We start from the raw sequence: 17606 nt of genomic DNA, 5'->3' as shown, positions 1-17606 counted from the left end.
AAAATTTACACAAAAGCAAACTTCCAAGAATAGAGAAGAAAATGTTGAAAAGAAAGTTTAAAGAGGCAGGAATTACTATAATAAAAATATCAAGAAACTTTTTAAAGCTATGGTAATTAGGGGATATCATATGGCCCAAAGAAAGATCTCAGGGTTTCTAGAATGGAGTAGAAGTTTAAAGAAATGCATGTGTGTGAGGGGCTTTGTTACACCTCAGCAGCGTTGGAAAACTGCATCTCTGTCTGAGAGCTACATTAAACTCTTACCCTATACCGTTCAGAGAAACATATACTCCAGACAAAGGTGGAGATTCACAAATCTCAAACCTTGAGGTCAAGTAAAGTTGCTTAAATAAGAAAAAAAAAAAATCTTTGAAATTATAAAAAAAAAAATCAATTTGGCTATATCAAAATTTAATCTACCCCCCTTCTCTTTCTTCTTCTTCCATTTTTTTTTTTGAGACAAGTTCTCATGTAGCCCAGGTTGGCTTGCTATGTAGCCAAGGATGACTTTGAGCTCCTGGTCCTCCAGCTTTAGGCTCCAGAGGGTGGAGCCTAAAGATTATCAACTATCACCATTATACCCAGCACAGCCTTGCCACTGTGATGCAGGGACACAGGACTTCAGATAAAGGTGTTATTGATTACTTTTAATACTGGTGGTAGATACTCTTTTTAAAAAAACTTAATCTTTTGGTAAATGTCTAACATAATTAAAGGACGAGCCACATATAGGAAAGATATTTACAATGCATATCACTAAATAAAAAGAAGTATTCAGGAAAGGTTCCTACAGAATTCCTACAAGTCTTTTATGAACTTGATGGCAGATGTTAATTAGTTACCAGTTATTCGCAACCCCACACATTCTTCATCATCCTTCAGTGTCTAGAGAGTGAGGCAAGAGTCATAGGTCCTTGCTTAGAAGGGTTTATGGTTTTGCAGTAAAATGCAAACTCTGGGGGCAAAGTCCCCGCTGTCCTCTGTGAGCTCTAGTGGACTGGCATACAGTAGGCAATGTTTCATGAAAAAGAGCAAATTACAGCTTTTTCTAGTGGTGTTGCATGGAGCGGCTTCCGTTGATGTCAGTGAGTGTAAGGAGTGGGTGATGGAGGATGATGATAAACCACCCACTATGGCCCAGCACTCTCCTATCTCATGAAAGCCCAGGCCAGGTCCCATAGGGCTACACTGACAAACTTGTAAGTCCCTTCTCCTTCACCTGCTCCTTGAGGTATGTTCCACCTGCCGCTTTCTGTGTTCTTGCCGCCAGGTTCCTTCTGTCACACAAACTGGGCTCTGGCCGTCAGCTCTAACACAGCAGATAAGATAGCTCTTCCTGTTAGGATCCACTCAGTATCAGGAGCTCCAAGATGCAGGGCAAGACTCTTCAACTTTTAAAATGCATGTACATCTGTGTGTGCGTGTAAGTGTAGGTGCCCTCAGAGGCCAGAAAAAGAATCAGATCCCCCTGGAGCTAGACTTACAGGCCTTTGTGAGTCACATGATGTGGATGCTGGGACCCTAATTTGGGTCTGACAGAAGAGCAGTCGTGTTTGGTTTTTTCCTATTGACAGTAGTTTTTTCCCCCCCATACAATATATATCAATCAGTTCCCTTCCCCCCAGCTCCTTCCAGATCCTCCCCACCTCCCAACAACCCCAAATCCACACCTCTTCTTTTTCTAACCCATTAGAAAACAGACAAGCAGGGGCTGGAGAGCTGGCTCAGAGGTTACTAGCATTGACTGCTCTTACAGAAGTTCTGAGTTCAATTCCCAGCAACCATATGGTGGCTCACAACCATGTGTGAGATTTGGTACCCTCTTCTGACATGCAGGCATAATACCATATACATAACAAATAAATAATTCTTTTTAAAAAGGAAAGGAAAAAATATTTCTTAAAAAAGAAAACAAACAGGCAATATAAGTAAATAGATAAATACATACATACATACATACATACATACACACATACATACATACATACATACAAAATTGGACAGAACAAGAGCCAAAGAGAAAGCATAAGAAATACACAGATGCAGAGACACACATATTCTCATACCCAGAAATCCCATTAAAACACAAATTAAAAAAATAAAATACATAAGCAAAAGACCTTCAAGGTTTAAAAAAAAAAAAAAAGCCCTCTAAAAATATCATTGACTTTGTTTTGTGCTGGTTAGTTACTGCTGGGCATGGGGCCTGCTCTTAACTGTGGTTTGTATACCCAGTGAGACTCCCTAGGAGAAAACTGTAATTTCCCTTTGTAAGTGGTTGTCCGTTGAAAGTACTTCTGGGTGAAGGACCTTGTGTCCACTTCTACACCCAGGCCTGGGACCCCATCTGTCGCAGACTTGTGCGGGTAGGTCCTGTAGGTGCTGTCACAGACTCTGTGAGTCATGTGGGTGTTCATCCTATTGTATCAGAAGGCCTTGTATACTTGGTTTTTACATCCCCACAGGATCTAACAATCTTTCCACCTCCTCTTTCACAGTTTCCTGAGCCCTGAGTGGGTGGATTGGATGGAGAGATCTCATTTGGGACTGAGTGTTCCGTGGCCTCTCACTCTCCACACACCGTCGATGTGGTTCTCTGCATTTGTTCCCATCTGCTGCAGGCGGAAGCTTCTCTGATAATGGCTTGAGAAGAGCAGTCTGTTTGCCAGGGTTCTCTAGAGAAACAGAATTGTTAAAGTAAATATATTAAAGGGATTTGTTAGAATGGCTTATAGGCTATGATCCAGCTTGTCCAACAATGGCTGTCTCCCGGTGGAAAGGCCTGGAATCCAGTAGTTCTTCAGTCTGAGAAGTTGGATGTCTCAGCTGCTCTTCAGCTACACTGAAATCTCAAAGAAGTAGGCTTATGCCAGCAACGTGATGTCTTCACAGCATGACAGAGTGCCATCAAGAGTGGGGACAAGCAGTACACAGGATCTCTTCACTAAGTTTTCCCTACTTGCTTACTCCCAGATGCCTCAGCCCAATTAAGTCATCGGTGTGGTGATATTTTATTTGTCCTGAAATGTGGTGATATTTTATTTGTGCTTTAATAATGCTTGCCTGGAGATAAGAGGAAAGCCAGCCACTATAGTAAACACAAAGGGCAGCACACGCCCTTAATCCTATCACTTAGCAGGGTCTCTGTGTGTTCAAGGCCACACTAGGGAATAGAGCCAAGCATAGCGACACACGCCTTTAATCCCAGAACCAACCATAGAGGCCTGGAAGTCTGTACAGATGGACAGAAAGTGGCAGAGTGTAGGAAGAGGAAGTGAGGTAGCTGGGCTAAGAGAGCCAATGAGAGGGCAGAACAGCAAGGCATACGTGCATGGGTAGACAGGAAGTAACTCTCATTTGGAAGCTGCAGAGTTGGTGAGGTAAGGCTGGCTGGTAGCTTTCCCTATTTCCCTGATCTAAGGCTTTCACCCCTATATTGGTTCCATGTTTTTTATTTAATAAGACCATTTTAGCAATTCATCTACACATCAGGGCAGAGAATCCCTGGCCATAGGCAGTCTGGATACCCATCCTAAAGCTGGGAGGCTTGGGGCCTCAGGGCCTCACACCAACAATTTTCTAAGAATATTTAAACTCCAGAGAAATCATTCTTACAATATAGAGTCCTTACCAATGCCCTGTATTTCTGAGCCTTGAATTTGGAAAATCTGATCAAGTTGAAGGGTGAGAACAGGAAATCTGCATTCCTTTTCCTCCAACATAGTATTTTTATTAATTATTTGGAAATTCTACACATTGATCACACTTGCTTCCCATTTCCCCCAGGCCCACCCTCCAACCCTTCTGCCCACTCTCAAAAAAGAAAAAAAAAAGTACACCAAGTCCAATTTGTGTTGCCCGTATACTCACGGGAGCATGGTCAAACACTCAGTGGTCAGCCCCTTGAAGAAAACTTGAGTCACCCCTCTTTGCCAGAAGCCTTCAGCTGTGAAGAGCTACACCTCAGCATCTTTATCACAACTTTTAAAGACTTTTCAATAGCTTCCTGTCTGGAGTGTTTCATTGTGTGTTGGGGGGTAGAGGCTGGCCCAGAAGCCTTCAATGTCTCTCATTTTCTGTTATGAGTCTGAAGTCACATGGACCTCAATATGGTCTTCATCGGCAGCATAGACAGACCTCAACACAGTGGAACTCCGCATTCTTAATAGTCACCCCCATGGTTCTATGAACTACATGTTAATGAACAGGACTCTCTAGAATTTTCATCAACAAATGTTTCTGCTGGTCATTATTGGATAGCTTCCTCTGGTTCTTTTCTTATAAGAAAAATCAAAAGACCCCTGGGAGCACTTAGCAGATATTAAGAATCAGAGACAGTGTCCACACTGCAGGGAAGGCCTCCCTGGGGTGGAATCCACTCACTCCTGAAGTTTTTTGGGGTTTTTTTTGTTTGTTTGTTTTTGTTTTTTGTGGAGCTGAGGATTGAACCCAGGGCCTTGTGCTTGCTAGACAATTGCTCTACTACTGAGCTAAATCCCCAACCCCAAAGTTTTTTTTTTTTTTTTTAATGCCATTTATTGAAGGAGGGAGGAGGTCTTAAATACAGGCTTACAGCACAATGGGAGAACCTCGGAGGGCAGAAGTTCGCTACCAATGTTATACAATCTTGCATCTAAGCTGTTAATGCCCAATATGCAGGATACACAGACAAGGAACTTCCCTTAAGCATTCAGGAGGGTGGAACCCAGCAGGGAATTAGCACAGGGAGGATATCAAGGTCAAGGTCAGCAAGCAAGACAACAGTTACCCAAAATGGGGGCCAGGGCCCTACAGGTTCCCCCCTTTTACTAAAAAATGAGCTTCTGACTTAGGTTGTGTGGGACATCAGCAGGTCACCTTACCCGTCATGGAGACACCTGTCCAGGCCACACAGGCGTTCTGTCTTAGGTTGGTGAGCACCCCCCAGGCATTGCGTGTCTCTGATTGCTCATTATCATACAGGCTCAATTGTGTGTGAGCTGCAGAGTTTACTGCTGCCAAAGATTTCAAAGTGGAGCTGGGCTTGCAATCTGTGTGACACAGAAAAGACCAACAGAAGTCCTAACCCACCCATAGCCAGTAAGCTAAGGGCAACTGAGCCATTCCTTTCCTTAATAAGCCTTACTGCAAAGTGGAGTCCTTATAAGATGGTATCCCAAAAGCAAATGGAACTTGAGTTTATAAATTTATAATTTTCAATGCCAATCGAAATGTATATAACTATTGATTTAAATTTGTCATGCCCAATAGAATGAAAGATTAACTAACTGTGGTAGCTGCTTTTGCTGCCAGGGCCTCCACTGTGCTAGCTGTAGTAACCAGTTATGAAATGGCAATCCCAAAAACAGCAGCAGTGGCTGCCACTGCTATAACAGCAACAATAGCAGCAGTGATATCAAATTCTCTTCTGGAGCATGTGGGCATCCACTGGCATGAACACAACTCCAGGAACATGAACCATCGAGGCCCATTTTTCTTGATCCCAGCATGACTTAAGCTGGCAACTCTGCAAAAGAACAATTAAGAACCATAAAGAAAAAACAGGCAGCTCACAAGGAGCAGACCTAATGGTCTCATAATGGCTACATTCAAGCTCATAAATTTTAAGGTATCTTCAAAGGGGGCTAAATGAATTCCAGGAGGCCAATAAATGTTGCACAGAGCCACTCCTGAAAAGTAGGCACTACACCAGCTTGAAGAGGATTATGAAAATGAAAAGGCTTAGCTGGCATGCTACTGTTAACAAATGGAGGTCAGTGACCTTCAGAGTTATCCTTAATCTCCAAGGTGTCTGAGTGACATGTTTTCAAACGTACTTGAAAAAGCACTTACCATATATATATATTACCTTCTGGAGAATCCAACTGCATGGCTACAGTTCCTAGGCTTACATTAATGCTTGGCAAAACTGGCCGTATTGGGCTCTCAATCCCCATTGGCATCAGAAGGGGAGAGTTTTTCACGAAGGCCCAATAGGTCTCTGCCATGTTGGGTTTCAGCAGCAGCCACAGGGCACACACAGTGCTCAGGAATCCAAAGAGGAACCTCATTGTACTGAGGAAAGACATAAACAGAACTCCAGGCCCACTCCAACACCAGATCGAGTCCCCTCCAAGTGTCAGTAGAAAGATCCTTCACTCCTGAAGTTTTAAGATGTTGGGGTGGATCTGGTATGGAATTTGTGAGACCCCAGTAGGCAGGTTATGAAAGAGCAATGCAATGGGTGTGGTTAAGGGCTTGTTCCTCACCTGAGCCCTTAGTGAGCTATTCCCCTGAGCCCGGTCAGCATCCAATAGATTTAATTTCAGGTTTTCACCTTTATCGGACACAAAGAACATATTTTCCCATCCATTCTCAGTGAAGAGAGAAATCAGTCAGACAGTTTCTTTATATTTTTTGCTATTCATCTTCACATTGATGAAATGGACACACAGACGCTAGTTTGCTAAAAAGCTTTGATTCCTTGATGTTGTCAATGAGGCAACTAAACATACCCAGAAGCCTGCCACCTCTGCCTTTAGTCTCTATCTGTCCCTTTGCTTCTGGTCACCTGCTTTTCTCTGCAAGCCAGAATGTTATTTATTCAAAGAGTGCCTGCCTGCCTAACCTCTCTCATTGTCCTTCAAGGCTCAAGTCACAGAGCTATGTCACTACCCTAACCTTTCAGTCACATTGGATTCAAGGAGGATGACAGGCCCTCTCTGCCATCACGGAGCAATCTTCCCAACCTCTTTACTTGATTATTTATTTAGCATTTGGGCATGGATGTGGAACCTAGCTTGCTGGGACTACCACTGTACTGGCCTCTGTCCTAAAGACACTTAAGTTACACTCAGACTTTGCAAAGTACTTAAGTTGAAGTCATTCAGAGGAGATCTACACAGCCATAATGACTGGGCCTGGGGGCCCAACTGGACTGGGTATCTGGAAGAAGTGTCTAAACACATGGAGCTGGGTGAAGAGAGCAAAGAGAAAATTGGGCCAGACTTTTGATAGTAATGTGATTCTGATGGAGAAGATGTCTGTTGTTCTCTTGCCTCAGAAGTGAGGGCACAAGGAAACAAGCTCATTTGCAGAAGGGACACTTAATTACCCCATATAAAGTGCATTCCTGGTCATCTGAGGATCCTTGGATTTTGAAGCATTTTAAGGAGGGGGTCGGTATTAGTCACAAAGAATTGGACTCAAGGCCACTGCCTGGCAGCAAGGACAAAGACTGATGAAATCCCTCTGAGGAAGATGGTGTTGGACAAAGACTGGGTGGGGCAGATTTTAGAGGGCTCTTCTTTTGTGTGTGTGTGTGTCCTAGGAAAAGTTATTTAGCTTTGAAGTCTTAAATGAAAACAAGATGATGGCTAAGTCACACATGGAAGTCAATCTGGAGAACAGGGGGTTCAGCCCTCTCAGAAAACATAAGGTATTCAGAATCCCATTTCCCTCAGAAAATCACCAGTCTGCTTTGGAGCCAAATAACTCTTTTATGGGAGTGGACAAGGGCTCCATTCCAAACAAACCCATCATCTGCACTGTAAGCAGCAATGCAAGGGCAGGTAACAAGGAGAAGGTAATGGGAGGCCCTGGGCAGGGGCAATGATAGGAATTCTCTCTGGGTAATGGATCCAAGCTGATAGATCAGGAAAGGAGTCATCCTGAGTTATAGCCCCAGGCTCAACACAAGAGTTTCTTTTTAACTCCACAATCTAATGACCTCGGATGGAGGATGACAGGCCAGCTGCTTTCTAAAACACTGCCACATCCCACACTAATGAGGATAGCTTTGTGCAGTCATGTAAAAATGTCCATCTCTAGTAGCCTGTGTTGGAATGGAGCATCTAAATAGCTTCACAAACCAAACAAGGAAGAAAAGTAGTCAAGCTTTGGTTTTTCAGTTAAATTTCTGGGACTAGCTGATTGCCAGCACCTGGCAAAATTGCTCACCTGAATTTCTTCTCACTGGTGACTTAGGAGGCACCTGTCATGTGATAGCTTTTTCTTTTCTCTTCTTTTTTTCCTCCCTTCCTCCCTCCCTTCCTCCCTTCCTCCTTTTCTTTTAATTGTAGACAGGATTTCACTATGCAACTTTAGCTAGCCTGAAAGTCACTATGTAGACCAGGCTGGCCTCAAACTCACAGAGCTCCACCTGGCTGTTTCCCAAGTACTGGGACTAAAGGCGTGTGCCACTACACTGAACCTCATATGACAGAATTCTAGCAATCCCTTTATATGGACTATTTTTCTTGATCTTCCTAACAGTCACATAAAGTGACTTTACTTTGATAAAAAGCCTTGAGTTTCAACAATATAAATATATAGTACTCAGAACCTAAAAAAAAAAAATCTAAATAAAAAATATGAGTATTTAACAAACAGAGCCTCATGTGGCCCAGGCTGGCCTCTAACTTGATAAATTGCCCAGGATGACCATGAACTTCTGATCCTCCTGTCTGGTAGTACAGGAATGTGCTTCCATACCTGGTTTATTCAATGCTAAGACCGGAGTCAGACTCTTGTCTATGATAGGCAAGCACTCTGCCAACCAAGCTACATCCCCAGGCCTAAATAAAGAAACTTATTTAATGATGGGTTTTCTTTCTATCAGTTGACTAGGTGGGTCCTTTCTGTGTTCATTTATGCATTCATTCATAAATGCCATCACATACCATCCCTGTGCTGGATATAATCTCAGGGACAACAAATCTACCATGTTACCTCAAGGAGCTTAGGTATCAGTGAGTGTCTAGATTGCCAGACTTCAGTACAGTCTAGTAGAAAGGTGAATGAGCAGGTAATAAACAGAGTAATAAATTGTGATATGTTGTGATAGAATGCACAGAAAAACACTAGTCCCACGAGACACTGTGGGTTCAGTGAGATGTAATCTGTCATTCTTCAAAGTGAAGAAAATTCTAAATACTCAGGTATAAGGTAAGGCTTTGTCGTGTTCTAGGTAACATGTAAATATGTGACTTGGTCATTCTTTTACTGAATATCACCTTGTCCTGATTCTCAGAGGCCTTGAGTGAATTTAATGAGATGGGTTTCATAACATTTTGTTGATGATTACCTTCTAAAGAGAGCAGCCTCTGAGTCTGAGCCAGGCCTTGTGGCCCAGGTCAGCATGCTTTAGGGAAAACTCACCCATCCGCTCTGAATTTGGACCATCAACTGGCTGAGCAGATGGAAATAATGGCTTTTGAAGATTTCTGCCAGGAGCCACACATCCCCAAATAATTAATAAGCCCCTGTCCTCTATGTGACTGGGTGTGGAGTGCAAGACACCCAGGGGTCACGGAAGAAAATGAATTAGTGACAGCTGCTAGGCCTGTGTTCAGAAAAAGCTGCTCAAGTCTCCTCTGGTGAGTTCATTCCTCAGTGTTGGCTGTTCCCCCAACGAAGCAAAAATGTGATTTCTCAATTCTCAAAGTAATTCTTCACCATGATTTTTTTATTTGATTATATTTAACCTAGAGTCCAATTTGCCACTAATTTCAAACCAGGCTGTCCTGAAACTTGCTCTGTAGACTAGGCTACCCTCAAACTCAGAGATCTGCCTGCCTGCTTCTGCCTCCCAAGTGCTGGGATTAAAGGAGTATACTACCATGGCCCCAGCTGTCTGCTGGAGGAGGGAATGTTATTTTTCTGTGTCAGAAGTGACCACTGATGGCTGTCTATGCTCCAGTGGGTAACTTCCATGTGCATATGGACAGCTCTACCTGGACCCAAATAGGTTTAAATAAATAAATAAATAAATAAATAAATAAATAAATAAATAGAGTTGAGGGAGAGATGTGTTGGGGAAACTGAAGGGGAATGTGGAGGTGATTATCAAGATACATTGTATACATGCATGCCATTTTCATAGAATAAACAAAAAGTACCATTTTTAAAAATCTTAGATCAGAAAAGTATGATTGCCTCTGATTACATATCCAGTTTTAAACCATTGGGCATGCGTATTTTAAGATAATAAAAATGTAGATTCATTACAATCTGACCAAGAGGGCTTTGGGGGAGTTTCAGGGTTGAGGTCTCATCAGTTTTCCTAAATGATCCCTTTTGTGGCTATCCATCTGTGTTCAACTCTTGCCAACAAACCCTGAGCATCAGAGCTCTACCCATGACACTCTCTTTGAGTGTCTCACCTTCAAAAGACAAAACAGATGAACGGAAGACCAATGCTCAAGATACTCTCTGTTCACAATTCAGAGACGTTGAATGAAAACAACTGGGAAGTAAAGCCAGAAAAGGCTCCCTTTACTCAAACGCCCACTGTTGGAATCTATACACACAGCCAAGATGTTTATTCCTCTTTGTTCACTTTTCTTTTTATTTATTCTTCTCTCATATAAAACATCACAGCCACAGTGCTCCCTCAGTCCTCTTCCCATCTCCCTTCTCCCCCAGATCCACTGATCCTCTGTTTCCCTTCAGAAAAGAGCAGACTTCCTAGGGATATCAACCAAACACATAACAAGTTGCAACAAGACTAGGCATAAACAAGGCTGGATGAAACAACCTAGTAGGAGGAAAAGGGTCTCAAGGGCAGGCAAAAGAGTCAGACAACCCCACTCCCTTTGCTAGGAGTCCTACAAGAACACCAAGCTATACAACCATAAGATACATGCAGAGGACCCAGCTCAGACCCATCCAGGGTTTGTGATTGCCGCTTCAGTCTCTGTGGGCCCCTGTGAGTCCTACTTGTTGATTCTGTGGGCCGTGTTCTCTGGTTCCTGCAATCCTTCCTCTTCTCTTCTGCTGTATTTCCTGAATTTTACCTAATGTTTAGCTGTGGGTCTCTGCATCTCCTCTAATCAGCTGCCAGAGGAAGCCTCTCTGATGACAGTTGGGGTAGGCATCTGCCTATGAGTATAGCAGAATATTGTTAAGAATCATTTCATTGACTTTTTTTTTGGTCAGTTATGTTTGGTATGTGGTTTTCTAGATAAAGTCAATGACTGTGGATAGCATTGCTTATATTTTTACTCACTTATGAGTGAGTACGTACAGTGTTTGTCTTTCTGGGTCTGGGTTACCTCGCTCAGGGTGATTTTGTTCTAGTTCCATCCATTTGCCTACAAATTTCAAGATGTCATTTTTAACAACTGAGTAATACTCCATTGTGTAAATGTATCACATTTTCTTTATCAATTCTTGAGGGACACCTAGGTTGTTTCCAGTTTCTGGCTATCAGCAATAAAGCTGGTATGAACATAGTTGAACAAGTGTGCTTGTGGTAGGATGGAGCATCTTTTGGGTATATGCCCAAGAGTGGTATAGCTGGGTCTTGAGGTAAATTAGTTCCCAGTTTTTCTGAGGAAGCACCACACTGATTTCCAAAGTGGCTATTACAAGTTTGCCCTCCCACCAGCAGTGGAGGAGAGTTCCCCTTACTCCACATCCTCACCAGCATGAGCTGTCACATTGCTGATCTTAGCCATTCTGACAGGTGTAAGATGAAATCTCCAAGTAGTTTCAATTTGTATTTCCCTGATGGCTAAGGATGCTGAGCATTTCTTTAAGTATTCCTTGGCCATTCCAATTCCTCTGTTGAGAATTCTCTATTTAGATCTGTTGATGTCTAGTTTCTTGAGTTCTTTATATATTTTGGATATTAGCCCTCTATCAGATAGGGAGTTGATGAAAATCTATTCCCATTCTGTAGGCTGGCATTTTTTCCTATTGCCTTACAGGAGCTTTTCAGTTTCATGAGGTCCCATTTATTAATTGTCCATTTATTGTCTGTGATACTGGTGCTCTACTTAGGAAGCTGTCTGTCTCCTATGCCAATGCATTCAAGGCTATTTCCTACTTTCTTTTCTGTCAGGGTCAGTGTATCTGGTTTTGTGCTGAGGTCATTAATCCATTTGAACTCGAGTTTTGTACAGCATGATAAAGATGTATCTATTTGCAATCTTCTACATGCTGACATCCAGTTAGACCAGCACCATTTATTGAAGATGCCCTCCCCCCTCTTTTGTATATCTAGCTTCTTTATCAAACAATGGGTGTTCATAGGCATGTGGATTTCTGTCTGTGTCTTTGATTCAATGGAAGTTCTTTTATTGTTCAGGACTGTTTTTAGCTATCTTGTTTTGTGTTTTTGGTTTTTTTATATGAAATTGAGTATTGTCCTTTTAAAGTCTATAAAGGATTATGTTGGAATTTTGATTGGGATTATGTCACTTTTGGTAAGAAGTTATATTATTGTTGCTATATTAACTCTACCAATCCCTGAGCACAGGAGAACTTTCCATCTTCTGATATAGTCTTTAATTTCTTTCTTTAAAGACTTGAAATTCTTGTCATACAAGTCTTTCATTTGCTTGGTTAGAGCTACCTCAAGATATTTTATATTATTTGCAGCTATTGTAAAGGGTGTTGTTTCCCTGATTTCTTGCTCAGTCCATATGTCATTTGTATATTGGATAGCTACTATTGGGGGTGGGGGGTTGTTGTTGTTGTTGTTGTTGTTTTCTTTTTGAGTTAATCTTGTGTCCTACCACTTCACTGAAGGTGTTTATCAGTTTTAGAAGTTCCCTGGTAGAAATTTGGGGGTCACTTATGTATATTATCATATCATTTACAAATAACGATACTCTGACTTTTTCCTTTCCAATTTGTATCCCTTGATCTCCCTTAGTTGCCTTAGTGCTTTATCTAAAACTTCAAATACTATACTGAATAGATATGGAGAGAGTAGACGGCTTTGTCTTGTTCTTGATTTTACTGGAATTGCTTTGAGTTTCTCTCCATTTAATGTGGTGTTGGCTATAGGCTTACTGTAAATTGACTTTTTTATGTTGAGGTGTATCCTTTGTATCCCTAATCTCCCCAAGACTTTTGTCTTGAATGGGTGTTGGATTTTGTCAAAAGTTTTTTTGTTTTTTTTTAAATCTAATAAGATAATCATGTGGGGTTTCTTCCTTTTGGTTTGTTTATATGGTGGATTACATTGACTGATTTTCATATGTTAAACCAAACAGAAAAAAAAGCCTGCCTTGCATTAGGCTTATAGCCTGACTTGCAAATGTTTCCCGACATTGATTGATATTTTACCATCATGCTTTGCAGTGGTTAGCAATTAAAACTTACCTAACTGAGCCTGTGCTAGGCATTTATAGGTTATTTCCATGTGATCTTATTTATTATAGATTTATTATTCTACATCCACAATGGATGCAGAACCTCACATTTGTAGTCCTAGGTATTGAAGGTCATCAGAATGAACATCACAAAGAACTGAGAAGAAACCTGTCACAGAAAGCCCCTGACATCTTTGTGCTTGCCCTCTGAAGGCATCTCACCCAAAGTTCCTTTCATATGAGGCCTTCAGAGTGCAGGATGTACAGGACCAGCACACCCTAGCACTGTGGTTTGGGGGCTCACACAAAGTGTGACTGTGGTTCTATCATAACAAACAGTTGGAGGGGAACACAGAAGCAACAGGCAGCATCTGAATCCAATCCCAGCTGATGTCACAGGCCAAACTATACCTGCTTTGTCCTCACAACTTTACAAAGACTGAAAATTATGATGTTACAGGCACTCACCACGTCAATTCTGGCTTCATGAATGGATTGTGTTCCCAGAAGAACACCAAATTTCAATATCTAACTATGGGAGGACATTCAGCTATTTCTTCTACTTTTATTGACTCTTTTCGGATTTTACATCATACATCCTGATCCCTCGCATCTCCATGTCTGCCGTCCCCAACCCTCCCCCGCCCCCGCATCTGCCCTCTGTCCTTGCAACCTCCCCCAGCAAAAAAAAAAAAAAAAAAAAAAAAAAAAAAAAAAAAAATTAAAAGAAAAACCAAAAATCAAACAAACAAAACAAAATTTAAAAAGAGAAGGAGAAGAATCTCATCGTGGACGCTGTAGTGTGGCCCGCTGAGTTACACCTTAATTAACCCTTTGGTTCTTTCATCCTCCCTCGCAAGTGTTCGGGCAACCAGCTTTACAAAGCTCTGGTTTCCTACACTGTGAATCGGTGTTACAACATCCATGACATTAATTTCAGATTCCAAGGTTTTCTCCTGAAAATGTATCGACTAGCATTCTGTTCACTTTTATAATAAATGCACTTCTGGGATTCTGTGCTTACATTTATGAGTGCGGGTAGGCTGGGCCAGAGGCGGGTGTTTGGTTTTGTGTTTTTCCCACCAGGGGGCGCCCACGTGCTAGCGAATTAAATATCACACCCTTGTCTCCACAGACACTGTTTTCTCAGACTTCAGGAAAACCACTAAGCTGGCTATGATGGTTAATGTTGCCAGCATGATGTACCTAGAGTCACCCTGAGGGCAAACCTCTCGCCTGCCTTTGGGGGATTACCTTGACTAGGTTAAGTGGTGTATGGGAAGAGTCATCTTAGCTTGTAAGCAAGACTGTTCCCTGCATGGAATCCTAGACTCCATGAGAGAAGGGAGCTGAGTACTAGTATTATTCGTTGTTTCTGACTGCAGATGTCATGTGACCAGCTACTTGAAGCACCTGCTGCCTTGGTTTTCTGGGCATGATGGACTGACTATACCTTGAACTGTGAGCTAAATGAACCTTTCTTCCTTAAGTAGCCTTGGTCAGGTCATTTACCACAGCACCGACAAAAGACACTAAGACATTGCTGTGAGCACAGGATTATAAGAAACTGAAACACCTTTTTTAACTTAATGATTTCAAAAGATAATTTTTACTACAAAGTAATTTCAGTTTTTTTAAGTTTATCTCTGCACATGGGGTAAAGTTTGTGAGTTTTGCTCACAGTACTAAAAAAATAAAATATGGACTGAATTTGAGGTTCAGATAGCACTGGAGAAAGCCCTCAATTCCTTAACTTACCAACATTCTGCTTACTAGCCATGCTTCCTGGTTACACCTGTGTGGTCCATAAAGACTATAAAGACTGTTTGAAACAATACCTAAACCCCAGTGTCCAATTCACAATCCCCGGGCCTCAGGCCACCCAGGGCAGCTATGAACTAGGTCCAACACAAAATTACAAACTGACTTAAATAGTATGAGTCTTAAACAAACAAACCACAAACCACTTTGTAACTCCATTGCTTGGTTCTTGAATATGAACTTTACAGATGGCAATGTTTTGTCACACCCTCCTACAAAATCAACCTGTATCTGTGGGCACATGTGGCTTCGGTTTGGCAGTGATGGAAAGATTCCATTGTCTTCCAAAGCAAGACAAATCAGCTGGCACCATCGGACATCACATTGGCAGATGGAACTAGGCAATCACCTTGCCCAACACATTTCACAACCGCCTCTGCTTTTATATAGCATCCACAGCTGAGACGTGGAAGGGTCCAAATTCTACTCTATTGTCCTGTTAACTAACTTTCATAATGAAAGCAAATAGTCTCTCCTCTATCATTACTTTTTAATCCCAGCATGGCATGCTAGCATCTCAAAAGGAATCAAAACACTAAGAAAAAACTGCAGAAGAGAGATCATTCAACTAAACGCAGATAGGTGACTTCTATGTGTCCAGGCAAACAGTAAATGACTGATTAATTTGTACGAAGTGTGTACAAATCTTCCGAGATTATAATTTGAAAAAGTATTATTTGTGAAAATACATCAATCCAGAGTATATCAAGGATCATGCCATTAGGACAAAAGTGCTGAGCTAAGAAATAAAAGGCTGTCTTCTTAACAAAATCCCCAACACTAAGCTGCTCAGGGGGCAAACAAAGATCCTGAGACTACATAGGGCAGCGAACTAGGGGAAAAACCAAATCCTACTGTTCTGCTAAAGAAATACAGGAACAAAACAATGCCTCCTAATGACATGCTGCTATACTCACAGACCAGTGCCTGGCTCGGTCACGGTCAGAGAAGCTTCCTCCTCAACAGATGAGAAACACACAGAGACCCACAGCCAGACACTACACAGAAAGAGAGAGACCCTGGAATACTCAGCCCTAAACAGAATGTCTCCTTCAAACTCCATCCTCGGGGCTCAGGGAACCTGGTGGGACAGGAGGAAGAAAGATTATAAGAGCCAGAGGGGATGGAGGACTCTGAGAAAACAAGGCCTTCTAAAGACAGCAGGATCAACACACTCGTGAATTCACAGAGCCTGTGGCAACGTGCACAGGGCTTGTATGGATCTGCGCCAGATGAGGCCCCAGTGCTGAGAGAAGAAATGGACACACCTGTGTCTCTAACTGTGCTGGCTGGTTTTATATCACCTTGACACAAGTAGGGTCATCAGAGAGGAGGGAGCCTCAGCTAAGAAAATGCCTCCACAGGAATAGGTGTAGTCAAGCCTGGAGGGCAGTTTTCTTAATTAGTGATTGATGTGGGAGGCCGCAGCCCATGGTGGGTAGTGCTATCCCTGGGCTGTGGTCTTGGGTTCTATAAGAAAGCAGGCTGAGCAAGCCAGGGGAAGTAAGCCAGTAAGCAGCATCCCTCCATGGCCTGCGCATCAGCTCCTGCCTCTAGGTTCCTTCCCGGCCTGAGTTCTTTCCCTCACTGCTTTTGCTGATGAACCGTTCTATGAGACAGTGAGTGAAATAAACCCTTTCCTCCTCAAGTTGCTTTTGAGAACGGAGTTGTTTCTTCACATCTGGGGAAGTAAATAAGCAGTGTCAGCAATAGGTCCTTACGGGAGGTCACGGTGTTGGTAGGAAGTGTGGGTTTTAAATACGAATTTGCGTGACTTCTGCTGGGCTGCGGTCTCTTGAACTTGTTCGTGTAAAGCTGCACATGGTAAGTTCTGCAGGAATAGTGCGGTTACTACCTGCCATCATTATCACCATCTTCCCCATCATCGTCGTCATCCCCCTGCCCTCCTCCACTCCCTCCTCCCTATGCCTCTTTCCGTTCTAAGGCTGAGGATGCAAGCCCTTCAACGAGAGGCCCCAGCTGGCTGCCTGTAGAGTTCCGCATCGGTATACCCAGGGACCAAACGATTCTCCTCCTTTGTGTTTACCAGAGAGAAATGAAAACAGATCAATAAGAGGGCATGCAATGAGCAGTCACTGTAGTTTTTTATTACAGTGCCCTCAAACAGAAAGCAACCTAGATATCCATCAAATGATGAATCATTGAATAAAGTGTAGTGTATTCAGAGCATAAGCTGCTGGCACAGTCTCATGAATCTCAACAACACATGGAATAGAAGGACCCTCACATAAAGGAGCCATGATAATGAATTCTTCATAGAAAATTCAAGAAAACTCAGGCTAATCTACAGTGACAGAAATCAGAAAAGAATATAGGGAAGCAACAGGGCAGGACTAAAAAGTAGCAGTGACCAGAAAGACACATGGAGAGGACACTCTTTGTCTGTAACTCCATTGAAGGTGTGAACCTCGCAGGCATACACAATCAACTGTTCACTTAAGCTTTGTGTGTGTCATATGTTTCCAGTAGAGCCAAACAGTCTGGTTCTCTAGAGAAAAAAGTAAACTAGTCTATGGTATTTAACTATCTATAGAGACCTCACAAAGCAAGGCTTGGCTACCAAGATATAGTGCAGGGCAGCATGAAAGGGGGTGACTTCGCCAGCAAACAGACAGAAGAAAATGATCGTGGGTAAAGCAGGAACAACTTTCCAGAAGGAGAACATCATCGCTATTCAGAA

The sequence above is a fragment of the Onychomys torridus genome, chromosome 18, assembly GCF_903995425.1.
Source record: "Onychomys torridus chromosome 18, mOncTor1.1, whole genome shotgun sequence".
Classification (NCBI taxonomy): domain Eukaryota; kingdom Metazoa; phylum Chordata; class Mammalia; order Rodentia; family Cricetidae; genus Onychomys; species Onychomys torridus.
This window is presented reverse-complemented; position numbering follows the sequence as displayed.